Source organism: Staurois parvus, unplaced genomic scaffold, assembly GCF_062004578.1.
Source record: "Staurois parvus isolate SC_StPar_1 unplaced genomic scaffold, SC_StPar_1.0 ptg000903l, whole genome shotgun sequence".
Lineage (NCBI taxonomy): Eukaryota > Metazoa > Chordata > Amphibia > Anura > Ranidae > Staurois > Staurois parvus.
This window is the reverse complement of record NW_028318699.1, coordinates 3298216-3314940: the sequence shown is the minus strand read 5'-3', so window position 1 is coordinate 3314940 and position 16725 is coordinate 3298216.

Here is a 16725-nt window from a genome sequence, read left to right as displayed (position 1 = left end):
AGAAACAGGAGCAAAGCTGGAGGCAATTTGCACAGAGGCACACACTAGTTTGGCAGCATAATTATTAATGTGGAATTTATGTTCCTTTGTTAAAATAAATTAAATTGTTATAAAACTGTTATGTTTACTATCTATAGGCATATCTATCTATCTAAAGCCGATCTTTACAGGTTACCACTTTGGATTTACAGAGGAGGTATGGTGCTAGAATTACTGCTCATGATCTGACATTCATGGTGATACCTCACATGTGTGGTACAATCTTTGTATGCGTGTGTGTGCCCGTCAAGTGCATTTGCCTTGGCGCACAAGCAGAGGGGGGTGCGGCAGGGTTACTGTATTTTTTTTTTACACTGTAACTTTAAAAAAACCTTTTTGTATTACTTTTATTGTTGTCACAAAGAATGCAAACATCCATTATGACAGCAATATGCCTGTGACAGGTACCCTTTATGGTGGGATCTGTTGTTAATAAGACCCAAAATCCCTCCTCTGCCCTTAAAAGCATGCAATCACACCAAGACCGGTGTGATTGAATGCTTTAATTTTTTTAAAAATTGGTGAGGTGTATTTCTGAGTAACCTGGAAGTGTCAGGTCATCACTTTCGGTTTACTGCTTAATGGAGCCGAACAGATGGGCAGCACAGTAGCTAAATGGTTAGCACTTCCGCCTGGCAGTACTAGGATCATTGGTTCGAATCTCAACCACAGCACCATCTGCCTGGAGTCTGCATGTTCTCCCTGTGCTTGCATGGGTTTCCTCCGGGTACTCCAGTTTCCTCCCACACTACAAAGACATGCTGGTAGGTGAATTGGATCCTGTGTAAATTGGCCCTGTGTATATATGAATGTGAGTTATGGACCTTAGATTGTACACTCCTTGAGGGTTAGGGACAGATGTGAATGTACAATAAATAAATGTAAAGTGCTGCGCAAATTGACGGCGCTATACAAGTACCTATAATTTTTAAAGAAATTTAATTAAACAAAGACGATCCGGTCATTGTCTGGCTCCGCGACCAACCATCGACAGCACTGGCTACAATTCACTAAGCGGTATATTACGACATCCCAGTATTCGGTAGGATACCTCATTGCATTTAGAAAAAAAAATTTGAATCCACTAAAAACGCTACTAAAATACCACATGAGTTATTTTTCAAGTCATGTGGTATTTTAGTAGTGAAAAACATACGTTAATGTTTCAGCTGTCAGTGGGGTTTCCCACTGGCAGCTGAATGTAAAATAAAGAATTGCCGGCAATTACAAAAATAATTCAAATGAAATTCTACTAATGTATAACCAGTTTTTCTTTTGCTACACGGTGGCACGGGTGCACAAAATCACGTATATTTACATGATTTTGCATTTCCAGGTAGGGGGCGCATGCCCTACCTGCCCCGTCATTCGCGGCCGCGGATGTCAATCACCGGGTCACAGCCGGTGATTACCCGCCAGCGCCCGGAGATTACCGACAATCACTGATGGGGAGGAAGCATGGGCGGACTGACAACTCATGGGGCCCCCGGGCAATAGGGGATCATGGGGCCCCTGTGTCCTTGCCCAAACAAAAAAAGCCTATGAAAAAGGTACCAAGGGCATCTTATGGGGCCCCCTATTGACCCCGGGCCCTCGGGCAGTGCCTGAGTTTCAAAATGGTCAGTCCGCTCCTGTTTTGTTTACAGTCTTCCTCCCTGTCAGCTCGGGCACACTGCTCGGGATGGCTGTGCACAGTACATCCCGATCAGTGTGCTTAGAGTGCAGCACACCCCCCCGCCCCCTAGTAAAACACTCCCATCACACAGTTAACCCTTCGATCGCCCCTTTCTGCTCAGTGTCATTAGTACAGTGTCAGTGCTGTTTTTTAGCACTGTATTGGTGTCACTGGAGATGTCAGAATGCCCGCCGCAGTCCCACTAAAAGTTGCTGATCGCCGCCATTACTAGTAGGAAAAAAAAATCCCAGTATCTCTACCGCCATTTGTAAACTTTCACGTAAACCAATTAATTTACACGTATTGGGATTTTTTTTTAGCAAAGACATGGAGCAGAATACATTTTGGCCTAAATGTATGACGAAATTTGATCTTTTAATTTTTTTTACTGGACATGTTTAATAGCAAAAATTTAAAAATATTGTTTTTTTCTAAAAATTGTTGGTCTTTTTTTGCTTATAGCGTAAAAAATAAAAAATGCACATGAGATGAAAATCACCAAAAGAAAGCTCAATTAGTGGGAAAAAGGATGTAAATTTCATCTAGGTGTGGAATTGCATGACCGCGCAATTGTCAGTTAAAGTACTTAGCTCCGTAACACAAAAAAGTGGCCTGGTCAGTAAGGGGGGTAAATCCTCTGGAGGGCAAATGGTTAAAGGGTGCAGTAGGATCTAATGATTCTACTGATACAACTATGCGGCAAAAATGTGTCACTACACTGAACGTTACACGTTAAGGGGGAGCTATAAACAGACCCAATGCCATGCCTGGGTAAATATCCAGCCATTTAGGGCTACACTAGTTCTTATTTTCAGTGATAGAGGTTTTGAATCTTCAGACTTTTTTGCCACCTGGGCAGTCCTTTCCTTACCTTAGCAGGAAGAAGAGGGGCTATTGGTAAACATTTGGGTACCACATCTGTCTGTTGGAATATTCACAAGAAAAACATCAGTTTGTCTCAACCCAATATACAACAGGTAGAGGTTGCCTTATGTGTGAGAAGCATCTGCCTGTCTAGGTTTTTTTTACTTTTTTTTGGGTCGGCGGTGGCAGCGGGCATCATGATTGACGATGAATCTAAATTTTTTTTTGTTTGTTTTTACTAAAAGACTTGCCAAAGACTGTCTACTGTCATTTGTTACACTACACTTTTTTGGGAATGAGTACCCCATACTCATTCACATGGGGGGCAGGATCTGGGGCTCCCTTGTTAAAAAGGGCTTCCATATTCCAATAATCCCCCTGCCCACCCAAGAGAAAACCCACAACCATTGGCCACTGTTGTGGGGAAGAGGCCCTTGTCCCCATCAACATGGGGACAAACTGCTTTGGGGGAGAGTCCCCCTGCCCCAAAGCACCCCCCATGTTGAGGGCATGTGGCCTGGTATGGTTCAGGAGGGGAGGTGCTCGCTTGCCCCCCTCCTTTCCTGACCAGCTGGTCTGCATGCCAGGATAAGGGTCTGGTATGGATTTTGGGGGGGACCCCACACCATTTAAAAAACAAAATTGGGGTGAGGGTTCCCCTCAAAATCCATACCAGACTCGAAGGGCTTGATATGGACAGGGGGGGGGGCATGCTGTTTTTTTTTTTTATTTAATTGCCGGGCAATCCTTTTTACATTCAACTGTCAGCAGGGAACCCCACTGACAGCTGAAACAGTAAAGAATGTTTTCACTACTAAAATACCGCATGACTTAATAATATAACGCATGCGGTATTTTAGTAGCTGTGCGGTATCTTGCTGCATGATCAGATGTAGTAAGAGATGTGGTAAGATACCGCTTAGTGAACTGTCCCGGTTCGAAATTCACGATTAAAATTTCGTTAGGTTTGAATATTCGACCAGAAACCAAGCAGGAGGTGCTCGGCCCATCACTATTTACTACTACATATTATAGGGGAAGGCTGGCATCTGCTCCCACCAAGGGACTTCACCTACGGCTCTATCTCAGAACAGCTAATATCCTCAAGTAGTGAATAGTTTTGTTAAGGACTACCCTACTATAAACTACTAACTCTATCCAAGTTCCTCTAAAACTGGGGTAGGCAACCTTAAAGAGGTGGGGATCTACCTGAACAACATGGGAGATCACCGGGCACAGTGTCGCCCAGTTTCACCTCCTCACACCTGATTTAAACCTTGCCGTACTGCCATGTTGCAATTGCGTTCATTGTATGGCAATCATGGGTTTAAGTCAGGTGGTGAGGAGGCAAGATATCGCCTCCTCGCCACCTGTCAAACACACTCAGATCGCTTTGCAGAGGAGTAGCAGTGCCTGCTGCACTTGTGAATAAGCCTTTAGTTGCATCCGGCAGTGGCACTCTTAGGGCTCGTTCACATGTAAAGTTGGGAGGGGGGAGTAAAACCCTAAAGTTGAGTCACGGTTTTACCACCCCCTTTAGCTGCTGAGGCAGCAACCAAATGTGTACACATGCCGCAGCAGGAATTACACCCCCTATTTCTTTTAGTGGGTGCTACCACCTGTCAAATGAGACCCATTCATGTAAATGGGGCTACTCTGCAAATGCCCAGAAAGTGCATGCTTCTGCGGGGTCCAAGGGGTTAAAGCAGGGGGTGAGAAAGCAGCACACCGCTGCCTGTTTAACCCCTTGTTTGTTGTACTATACAAGGTTGCACGGCGCTTGCAGAGCGGCCTTATTCACGTGAATGGGTCATGCTGAGCAGGTACTACACCCATCAACCATGACGGGGCGTAGGAGCAGCACTACAGAGGAGACATCAGCTTATGTGGCTCCTGCTCCCTACTACAGATCCAACTTTACAAGTAGTCCCTCTGCATTGCAGTCTGCTTGATGCTCTGGGATGGCAGGTCAGCAAGCCCAGACCAAGATCTACTGGTTGCTGATCTTTGTTCTAAAATAAAACTACAAAACATCACCCAAAGTCTGGTCTTTGACTCCAATGTGCTGAAAGTGTATGCACATGTTTGCGGGAAAATACCTTGTGCCTGGCTGTCACTCGGGCAATACTCAAGCAGCTCCTACGAGGGTAGTACTACACACACATCAAAAATGATCCCCTTACATTCAACTGGCAGTATAGCCCGCCAAATATTTAAGTGAATGAGACCGTGGTGGTGTGGCCTTTTAGGGGATATAAATACCAGTGAGGCAGCAATATAATGCCTTCTCACCACCATTAAGTGCACTCTGAGGGCAACACTAATGTAAATGAGACCTTGCAAGAATGTTAGCTGCTTGGCCCCATTGTCTAATGTTCCATCAATCAGCCCCTGCATCACTTCTACTGTGGCCTGCAGTGATATGGAGTCCAACATATGTAACCAACCAGATGTACAACACTCCCATAAGTGTGTCACATGTTGAAGATTCTTCAGCTGCCATAGATTTATGGGACAGCCAATACTGGCTGCATTGGACAGGCAAGTATATTACTTACATATAGTTACATAGTCTGGCTGAAAAAAGACAAAAGTCCATCCAGTTCAAAAAAAAAAAAAAGTTATAATCCTACACCCACAGTTGATCCAGAGGAAGGCAAAAAACCCAGCAAAGCATGATCCAATTTTCTCCTACAGAGGAAAAAAATCCTTCCTGATCCCCAGAGAGGCAATCGGATATTCCCTTGATCACCTTTACCTATAAATGTTAGTAACCAGTTATATTCTGTGTATCCAGGAAAGAATCCAGGACTTTTTAAAGCAATCTACTGAGCAGGCCAGAAACAGCTCTTGAGGGAGTCTAATCCACATTTTCACAGCTCTTACTGTGAAGAAACCTTTCCATATTTGGAGAATAAATCTCTTTTCCTCCAGACGTAAAGAGTGCCCCCTTGTTCTCTGTGATGACCTCAGGGTGAATAACTCTACACCAAGTTCACTCTATGAACCACTGATGAATTTATAGATGGTGATCATATCCCCCCTTATGTATTATACATGGAGATCATATCCCCCTTATGTATTATACATGGAGATCATATCCCCCCTTATGTATTATACATGGAGATCATATCCCCCTTATGTATTATACATGGTGATCATATCCCCCCTTATGTATTATACATGGTGATCATATCCCTCCTTATGTATTATACATGGAGATCATATCCCCCCTTATGTATTATACATGGAGATCATATCCCCCCTTATGTATTATACATGGAGATCATATCCCCCCTTATGTATTATACATGGAGATCATATCCCCCCTTATGTATTATACATGGTGATCATATCCCCCCTTATGTATTATACATGGAGATCATATCCCCCCTTATGTATTATACATGGTGATCATATCCCCCTTATGTATTATACATGATGATCATATCCCCCCTTATGTATTATACATGGAGATCATATCCCCCCTTATGTATTATACATGGTGATCATATCCCCCCTTATGTATTATACATGGTGATCATATCCCCCCTTATGTATTATACATGGAGATCATATCCCCCCTTATGTATTATACATGGAGATCATATCCCCCTTATGTATTATACATGGAGATCATATCCCCCCTTATGTATTATACATGGAAATCATATCCCCCCTTATGTATTATACATGGAGATCATATCCCCCCTTATGTATTATACATGGTGATCATATCCCCCCTTATGTATTATACATGGAGATCATATCCCCCTTATGTATTATACATGGAGATCATATCCCCCCTTATGTATTATACACGGTGATCATATCCCCCCTTATGTATTATACATGGTGATCATATCCCCCTTATGTATTATACATAGAGATCATATCCCCCTTATGTATTATACATAGAGATCATATCCCCCTTATGTATTATACATGGAGATCATATCCCCCCTTATGTATTATACATGGAGATCATATCCCCCTTATGTATTATACATGGAGATCATATCCCCCCTTATGTATTATACATGGTGATCATATCCCCCCTTATGTATTATACATGGTGATCATATCCCCCCTTATGTATTATACATGGAGATCATATCCCCCCTTAATCTCCTCTTCTCAAGAGAGAATGAATTCAGTTCCTCTAATCTTTCCTCATAGCTGATCTCCTCCATGCCTCTTATCAGTTTGGTTGCCCTTCTCTGTACTTTCTCCAGTTCCCCAATGTTCTTTTTGTGAATTGGTGCCCAAAACTGAACTGCATATTCCAGATGAGGTGTTACTAATGATTTGTACCGGGGGAAATGATATCTCTCTCTGGAGTCTATACCTCTTTTAATACAAGAGAGTATTTTGCTCACTTTAGAAACCACAGCACTTTTTCCTATCTTGTATCTGTTGTCCTCAAACAGTAGGGTGAGCAAGTATTGTCATCCTAGGACTGGATATGTGTGCTTGAAAAAATGAAAGTTAATACAGTCACTATGTCTAAGGATTGGTATGCTACAATATATCAAATTTTTGTTTTTGGGTTTAGATACAGTTTAATCTTAAAACAGAGTTGCTTTAATGGGCAAAGTCTAGGCTTCCTTCTAGAAGAAGACCGGAAAAAGTAATTGTATATTGAAATATCAAATAGTCTATAGAACACGGGCGTTCCTTTAATATAAGTTCCAGGGCGATATAATCTTGGCATTCCTCACCGCATCTCTGCCTTCTATAACAAAGAAGAGACTTAACTGCTGTCTATCACATCATACACGCTTACTATATACCGCAGACAAGCACTTTCTTTTCCACCTTCACACACAAAGCCTGGGGCTCTACTGTCTAAATACTGGATTTCATTAAATAATGATACAAGGATCATTAAGGAATAAGTCCATTCAGGATGTGTGCACTACTGTCAAATAAACGGGGATGAAACTTGAAACATCTCTTTAATGCCGCAGTGTTTTATCACCGAAGTCTCGTCATAATCCTTCTTATTAGCTCGACTTACAGGGATATTAGAATGTAAAACGATTAATGGGAGGCTTGTTTCTTCTGGTCTGATGAAAGGAGAACAGAAAGACTATTAAAAATGTGTTATTTCAGAATTATACAGTATGTCTATCTAGGACTACCAATGAAGAGTGGCTTTCTATGGCTAGTTATGGACACCAGGGGAAGGTAAGTGAAGGGAATTAATCTTTACCAGGGCTGTAACTGAAATTGAGGGTCTCCTTTAGCACTGTCCATTTCTGATCAATTAAACAGTGAATGGTTACTATACACAGGACCTGCATAGCAATTAAAGTGTATCTGTAATGTAAAATCATATATTCATTTCCACATTATATTTCAGTTATTTCTAGTCTACTCCTTCTGAATGATCTTGAAGTCTGTAAACTTATTCTGAGAAGAACCCACACACGGGCATCCCTAGGGTTGGTGTCACCCGTTGCAGTAACACTTGGTGACACCCCCTCTGGCGATCCCCGCAGAATGGATCGGATCTGCGAATTGAGCATAATGGATCGGATGTCCAAAAATCAGTTTTACCATTGGTGTAAAAATAAACCCTGTCATTGGGGTCAGTGGATGCAAAAACAAACCATAGTTGCCAACATTTAAAAATAATTAGGAGGAGCGCCTTGAAGGGATCAAGAAGAAAATTGTGGTGCATGTGGTCACATTTTGCTTGTGGGTGTGGCAAAGGGGGTCTAAAAAGTGCATTTTGCTTCAGTTCACTTTGCAATGCACCGCAAAGGGGGAGTAATCAGCCATAATAACCCACAACATTTCAGGTATATTTCTCTAAGTACCGAAAATATCCCTTGATTGTGCCTCCGTATCAGTTTTCCTTATAACTTCTTGTCCACTGAACTGATATCTCATCTAGTAGGTTTTCAAATGAACAGTTGTACAAAAATTCTTATCAGTCTATTTGAAGACATGGTGAATGTCATTCAAAAGAGCTTCCAAAAGTGTTTGCTTTTAATCACGAAAAGAAAACATGCAGCACTAAGGTATAAAGATCTGTATCACAATGCAATGTGACCACCTAAATAGGTATAAACGCAGCTAACATAAAGGTAATGGTATATGCAACCAATACTACAACATTCTCATGGTCAAAAAAGTGTACATAGTAACATAGGTGTCAAGGTCAATATATCATTGGAGTGACATAAAGAAATCTGTGACATCTGTGGTAGGAAGTGTGGCTGTAGAATGCACTAACCAGATAGCGCAAATAGTAGCGCATTGGAGTAAAATGACCTACTCCTGGTCAATGGATCAGGAAACCTGCCGGAGTGGTGGTCGTCTCTGCTGTGGTCACCAGAATCATCTGCGTCCTCCCCAATTATGGCATTACCAGGTATCCAGTGGGATAAACGCTCATCCGGTATGTAGTAGAATCCTTTTGTGTCAGCGACCTCCAGGGGGTGCGGTGTGCGCTCATGGAACAAGATTCACCTTCAGGGCTCAGAAATAAACCCAAAAGAGAGGCTTACGATAGTGTAGTAACTTTTATTAAGGAGTATAAAACAAATGAAGCACTTACATGGTGCAATTCACAATTCCAAGTATTGTAAAGATAGCCACCCGTATCAAGGTGTGGACCATGTGGGTAGTAGTGGTAGGTAAAGTAGCATCTCTCTAACGCATTTCGTGGCAAATGCACGTTGTCAGAAAACGTGACTGTTACCCCACGAGGCGTTTTGGAGGTTTGCCTTTCATGCCAGCTGCTTTTATATTTTGTTCTAAAACTATCCAGCGCTCGTTTTACCCCCTTTTTTATCTGTTTGCTTTTAATGTTTAATTTTGGAGTGGGTGGACTTTCCCCAACAAAAACACACTCATTGGTTGAAATTAATTTGAGAAAAATTTTCTTTCCAGCTCCTTCAAATTTCTTTGCCACTGTGGTTGAAAAGGAATGTTGATTTGACCTCACTATTGGTTAGAAAATTGAATGACCATTCTTTAAATTAAAAATTCTCTGACAAAATTCTATTAATGTTTGACCAGCATAAAGCAGAACTTAAAGCAGAGTTACACCCAAAAGGGGAAATTACGCTTTAAAGATTGGTCCCCCGCTCTCCATTAAGGATTGGCACCTTTGGTGAGCGGGGGGGGGGAACGGGTACCCGAATTTGATAGGTACCCGCTCCCACTTCCGCTGCGATTGCCTATGCGATTGGAAATGGAAGTTGTCCTCCTCCCCTCCCTCTCCGAAGTCTTGTGGGACACTTGACAGGTCTCAGAAGACGACAGGGCCATTCAGGAAGCGCAGCGCTACTCGCGCATGTGCAGTGGGCTCCTGTCTGTGAAGCCGCAAGCTGTCACAGGCGGGTGCCCACACTGAAGATGCCGGCGCCTGGAATACAGGACGGCCAGTGAAACGGGCTGTGGAGGGGGCAACGCGGGATCATGGGACAGGTAAATGGCTGTTTTTTAAAAGTCAGCAGCTACAGTTTTTGTAGCTGCTGACTTTTATTTTTTTTTACAGAGTGAGTGGAACTCCGCTTTAACCCAAAAAGGAAAATTCCACTTTTCCTCCTCCTCCTGCCCTTCTCTAACACTGGACATATTTTTTTTGGGGGGGTGGGAGGGAAGTAGGCACCTAGTTTTGACAGGTACCTGCTCCCACTTTGCCTAGGTGATCCGAGCGGATGTTCAGCCCCTCTCTTTTTACCTGAAGCTTTCTGTGACGTGTCCCATGTGGCTCATGTATGTGCAGTAGGAAGCTAGCTGTGAATCCACAAGGACTCACAGTTGGCTTCCCTTATTAAACATGCCAGGGATCTAAAGACCAGTGAAGAACCAGCCCAGGTGAGGACGGCGCTGGATCCTTGGACAGGTAAGTGTTCTTATATTATAAGTCAGCAGGTACAGTATTTGTAGCTGCTGACTTTTATTTTTTTGGAGGGGGGACACTGAAAAACCTCTTGAAGTTGATAATGCAACTATCTCAACTGAACTACACAACCCCTCCTGTTGTCCAAATCAGGAGATCAGCCTAAGGTGACAATGAGTGAACCTTGTCACCAAAGGACAGGGAGTGCAATATTGGCTGGATTACTAGGTGAAAATAAAGAAAAGCCAGAAATAAATTAATGTATCCACCCCTTCTAAGGATTTGTAAACTGCAAACATTTGTAAACATTTTTGGTTTGGGGTTTGGCTATGTTTTAAGCTACTTGCTGTATTTGTTCTGGTTCTAAGTTCTATCAGTTTTTCATAAACGTATATTACTTGTATCTCTCCGTATATATCTGGCTGAAATGAGAAAACCATTCCTGGTTCTTTACTGCCCAGATAATGGCTATACTAAGTAATCTCTTCCATCTTCCCTGACCACTAATCCTTCCCACCTAATCTTTCCTGTCCTCTTCTCAGATACCAAATATCCCTTCAAGCACTTTGCTCAAGAAAATCCCATTAAAATCCCCTTTTCTTTTTTACAGAGATATTTTACTATATATAATCCTATACAGATCTCCTAAAGGACTTCTCCACTCAGACATTGTCATCTCATTTTGGGTAAAAGACGTTGGGTACAACAAAATGTATCTTGGCAGTGGTAGTGTCATGAGTGTTTCTAGTGATCTGCTCCTTGTTTTGCAGAGTAAGAGGAATACCTGGGGAGATTTACAGCTCTATTTACAAATCTGGTGTAACAATGGACTTTAAAGTATCTAAGCTCAAAATGTTTTTTGTATTAGAGTAAGGAATAAAAATTTGCCAGATTTTTTATTTTTTTTGCCATTTGAGTCCCTTGCAGATATTCTCTTTCTCTGTCTTGCAGACATAACATTAAGGAAAAATTTCTCTTTGGTGAGGAAACGCTTTTATAAATTATTATCAGAGGAACAGCCCATTGGAAGATTTCCCCCTTTTTCCTATTCTGGTACCAACTCAAAAGCAAATCCCTCAAAGAGAAACATAGACAGCAATAAAAACATGAGATGAGTTTAAATGAAAAAAGTTAAGAAATAAAAAAAATCAACTTTTTCTAAAATTGTATCCACCAATGTATTTAAAGCCCAACTGAATTACCACACCTTTTTATCTCTTCAGAGTCCTATATCCACACATTATAATTTGCAGCAGACTTTTGGAGGTGTTTTAGCCACTTGCTCTCCAGAAGGTTTTACCCCCACTTCATGACCGGGGCATTTTTAAAAAAAAAAAAATTAAACGCTGTTTAGTGCTGTGCTACTTTAACTGGCAATTGTATGGTCATGCAGCACTGTTTTCAAATGAAATGTACAGTATATAGTTTTTTTTCACACAAATAGAGCTTTCCTCTGCTGGTATTTGATCACCACTGGGTTTTTAATCTTTTATTATATAAACGAAAAAAGACTGAAAAAGTTTGAAAAAAACCCCAATATTTTCTACTTTCTATTGTAAAACATATCCAATAAAATAAATTTAAAATCTAATTTCTTCATAAATTTAGGCCAACATGTATTCTGCTGCATGTCTTTGGTAAAAAAAAATCACAATGTATATTAATTGGTTTGTGTGAAAGATATATACACAAACTATGGTACAGTATCTCCCAGAAGTGAGTACACCCCTCACATTTTTGTAAATATTTTATTATATCTTTTCCTGTAACAACACTGAAGAAATGACACTTTGCTACAATGTAAAGTAGTGAGTGTACAGCTTGTATAACAGTGTAAATTTGCTGTCCCCTCAAAATAACTCAACACACAGTCATTAATGTCTAAACCGCTGGCAACAAAAGTGAGTACTCCCCTAAGTGACAATGTCCAAATTGGGCCCAATTAGCCATTTTCCCTCCCCGGTGTCATGTGATTCGTTAGTGTTACAAGGTTTAAGGTGTGAATGGGGAGCAGGTGTGTTAAATTCGGAGTTATCATTCTCACTCTCTCATACTGGTCACTGGAAGTTCAACATGGCACCTCATGGCAAAGAACCATCTGAGGATTTTGCTCTACATAAAGATGGCCTAGGCTATAAGAAGATTGCCAAATCCCTGAAACTGAGCTGCAGAACGGTGGCCTCACCATGGTCGACCAGAGAAGTTGAGTGCACGTGCTCAGCGTCATATCCAGAGGTTGTCTTTGGGAAATAGATGTATGAGTGCTGCCAGCATTGCTGCAGAGGTTGAAGGGGTGGGGGGGTCAACATGTCAGTGCTCAGACCATACGCCGCACACTGCATCAAATAGGTCTGCATGGCTGTGGTGCCAGAAGGAAGCCTCTTCTAAAGATGATGCACAAGAAAGCCCGCAAACAGTTTGCTAAAGACAAGCAGACTAAGAACATGGATTACTGGAACCATGTCCTGTGGTCTGATGAGACCAAGATAAACTTATTTCGTTCAGATGGTGTCAAGTGTGTGTGGCGGCAACCAGGTGAGGAGTACAAAGACAAGTGTGTCTTACCTACAATCAAGCATGGTGGTGGGAGTGTCATGGTCTGGGGCTGCGTGAGTGCTGCCGGCACTGGGGAGCTACAGTTCATTGAGGGAACCATGAATGCCAACATATACTGTGACATACTGAAGCAGAGCATGATGCTCTATTTTTGGAGGCTGGGCCGCAGGGCAGTATTCCAACATAACAACCCCAAATACACCTCTAAGATGACCACTGCCTTGCTAAAGAAGCTGAGGGTAAAGGTGATGGACTGGCCAAACATGTCTCCAGACCTAAACCCTATTGAGCATCTGTGGGGAATCCTCAAACGGAAGGTGACTGAGCGCAAGGTCTCTAACATCCGCTCAGTGAATTCAAGCATGGTACCGTGATAGGCTGCCACCTGTGCAATAAGTCCATCCATGAAGTTTCCTTGATACTAAATATTCCACAGTAAACTGTTAGTGGTATTATAACAAAGTGGAAGCAACTGGGAACAACAGCAACTCAGCCACAAAGTGGTAGGCCACATTCAACGACAGAGTGGGGTCAGCACATGTTGAAGCACACAGAGCACAGAAGTCGCCAACTGCCTGCAGAGTCAATAGCTAAAGACCTCCAAACTTGGTGTGGCCTTCAGATTAGCACAACAACAGTGCATAGAGAGCTTCATGGAATGGATTTCCATGGCCGAGCAGCCGCATCGAAACCTTACATCACCAAGTGCAATGCAAAGCGTCGGATGCAGTGGTCTAACACCGCCACTGAACTCTAGAGCAGTGGAGACCTGTTCTCTGGAGTGACCAATCACGCTTCTCTGTCTGGCAATCCGATGGACGTGTCTGGGTTTGGAGGTTCCCAGGAGAATGATACTTGCCTAACTGCTTTGTGCCAAGTGAAAAGTTTGGTGGAGGGGGGATTATGGTGTAAGGTTGCTTTTCAGGGGTTGAACTTGAACTCTTAAGGTGTCAGCATACCAAGACATTTTGGACAATTTCATGCTCTCAACTTTGTAGGAACAGTTTGGGGATAGCCCCTTCCTGTTCCAACATGACTCCACACCAGTGCACAAAGCAAGGTCCATAAAGACATGGAAGAGCGAGTTTGGGGTGCAGGAACTTGACTCGCCTGCGCAGTGTCCTGACCTCAGCCTTTGGGATGAATTAGAGCGGAGACTGCAAACCAGGCCTTCTCATTCAACATCAGTGCCTGACATCACAAATGCACTTCAGGAAGAATGGTCAAACATTCCCATAGACACCCTCCTAAACCTTGTGGACGGCCTTCCCAGAAGAGTTGAAGCTGTTATAGCTGCAAAGGGTGGGGCCAACTCAATATTGAACCCTACGGACTAAGACTGGAATGCTATTAAAGTTCATGTGCGTGTAAAGGCAGGCCAACCAATACTTTTGGCAATATAGTGTATTTTTGAAAATTGATCAATCCTGATGTACTTACAGCCTATCATGTCTTGAGGCCCTAAAATGCCAGGACAGTACATATACCCCCAAATTACCTCTTTTTTTAAAGTAGACAGTCTGAGGTATTTAGTAAGAGGCATGGTGAGTTTTTTAAAGTTGTAGTTTATTGTAGAATTTTTTAAAAAATGAAGAAATTAAATAAAATTAGTTTTTCTCACACAAAAATTTCACTATTTTTTTACATACTGTAACCAGTGCAGTACAGTGTCCTCATATGACTAGTGTGGCGTTGATCAGGAATATTGACTGGTGACAGCATGTAAAAAAATATATATTTTAAATAATCTGTTATTCAATTTTTTTAAACTTTTTTTTCTGTTTAAACTTTTTACCTTTTTTATTATTTCTTTTTCTTGACATTGGAGCAGCTCAGTGTCATCATAGTGACACTGTACTACTCTGGGGGTGAGGGGGGTTGTACACTGCTAATGCTTATACAGTGATGATCACTGTATAAGCAATAGTTTGAGCTATCATGAATGGGTTTTCACACAGGTAGTGCTTTATTAGCTGCTTCTCTGTCTACATTCGTTGGGGAATGACAGCTCTGAACCTAGAAGTGACCTAATGGACATACAGTAATGCAATCTTCCCTAATCTCCTCCTGCTCTCAAAGTTTTGGCACTTTACCATGGTCCTTCTGCACTGCCGACAGGGAAAGGGGTGTGGAGTACACCTTCAGAGTCCATAAAAATTATTGGGAAGCTGCAGAACTGTCTGGATCACTTTTACCTGAAAGCCCTTCACCGAATTTAAAAACCAATACCAAGCTCACACCTGCAGCATCAGCCATGCAATTGCTTTTGCCCCTTGAACACCAAGATGTTATAAAGGTGCCTTGGTAGACAAGGGATTAAATGCCTCCTGAGGGGTAAGAGCGCTCCTTTAAACTATCCTGGGCCTGTTCTTGTACCCAAAATCATTCCCTCCATTGCAGGAAACATAAAACTTTTTTAACACTAAGTCAATGCTGACATTCGGATCACATGGGTTTGTTAGAAAACAAAGCCATGTGATTATTTTTAATTTTAAGCAAATTTCACTTAGGACCGATTTTCACCAGGAATCACACAGGAAAGTGCTGTAGGGCGATTTCAGAATATTCATTTGAGTGGGCTGCAATTGTGCTGAACCACAGAAAAAATTATTCATGCACTGCTTTACAAAATGCAAGGCAACCAGATGGCACGGTACGTCTGTACCATGCAACCCAGTGCAGGCACATAGACTGCGTTTGCGACCTGCATTTGGGGTGTCATTAGTATTGCACTGACACCCACTGCAGATCACAAGGGCAGTGAGTTTTGAACATTGTCTTCTCTCACCGCATTCTGGTGTGAAGTGGCCCTTAAGCACTCCACATGGGTAAATCTGAGGGCCAATTTTTTGGTAAAGGCAAAATTGTTTATTTTGCTTCCAAGTCAAATTCAGTGAAAGCAATCATCTGTAATCCCAACCTCATATAATGTGGGTAGTGGCTGCAGATCCACATGGCAGATCTTTGAGGGTGGGCAGTGAGCAGTATTCAGCTTTACTGATATTACATTCCCACTCCAGGGCTTTGATTTGGGCTGAAGCTCTTGGGAATGCTAGTTAACCTCCCTAGCGGTCTGATTATGTCAGTATTTCTGTGCTCAAAGTGGTGCATTTTTTTGCATGGAAATATGTATTTTCTTTATTGTAGGCCTGTAATTTTCAGGACTTGAAACACGAAATCATAAATTATAATTTAATAAATAATCATAAAAAATAATAATATAATAATAAATTTAATTCAATAATATAATCAAACCAAAAACACTGAAATTTCAAATATAAATTCGCACATCAGTGAGCAAAGTCGCAAAATCGTTTTCAGTGTCTGATGAGGAATTTCCCCCATGAATCATTATCACTCAATTCTGCAAGTGGTTCTGATTTACTATCGCTGTTCTCTAGCCGGTCTAAAACCGCTTTTGACCTAAAGGGACGCTTTTTGGACGCCATGGACATTTCTCAGTTTCCAGGCAGAAAGAACATTAAAAATGCAGGCAGGGCACAGGACAAAGCACTCGGGACAAAATGTATGTGAAATGGTTTGATACAGGAATGTTTTACTCTGTGATTTTAGTGATTTTAGTGAATGTCACTTTTTGTCATTTTCAAATTTCCCGCCGGTTACGTCCCCGTACGTCCCAACATCGCAGGGGACAGAACCCAGATGACAGATGCCGGCATCCGCCGGATTACATTGCCGGGGGACACTGCAGGAGGGACATCGCGGGAGC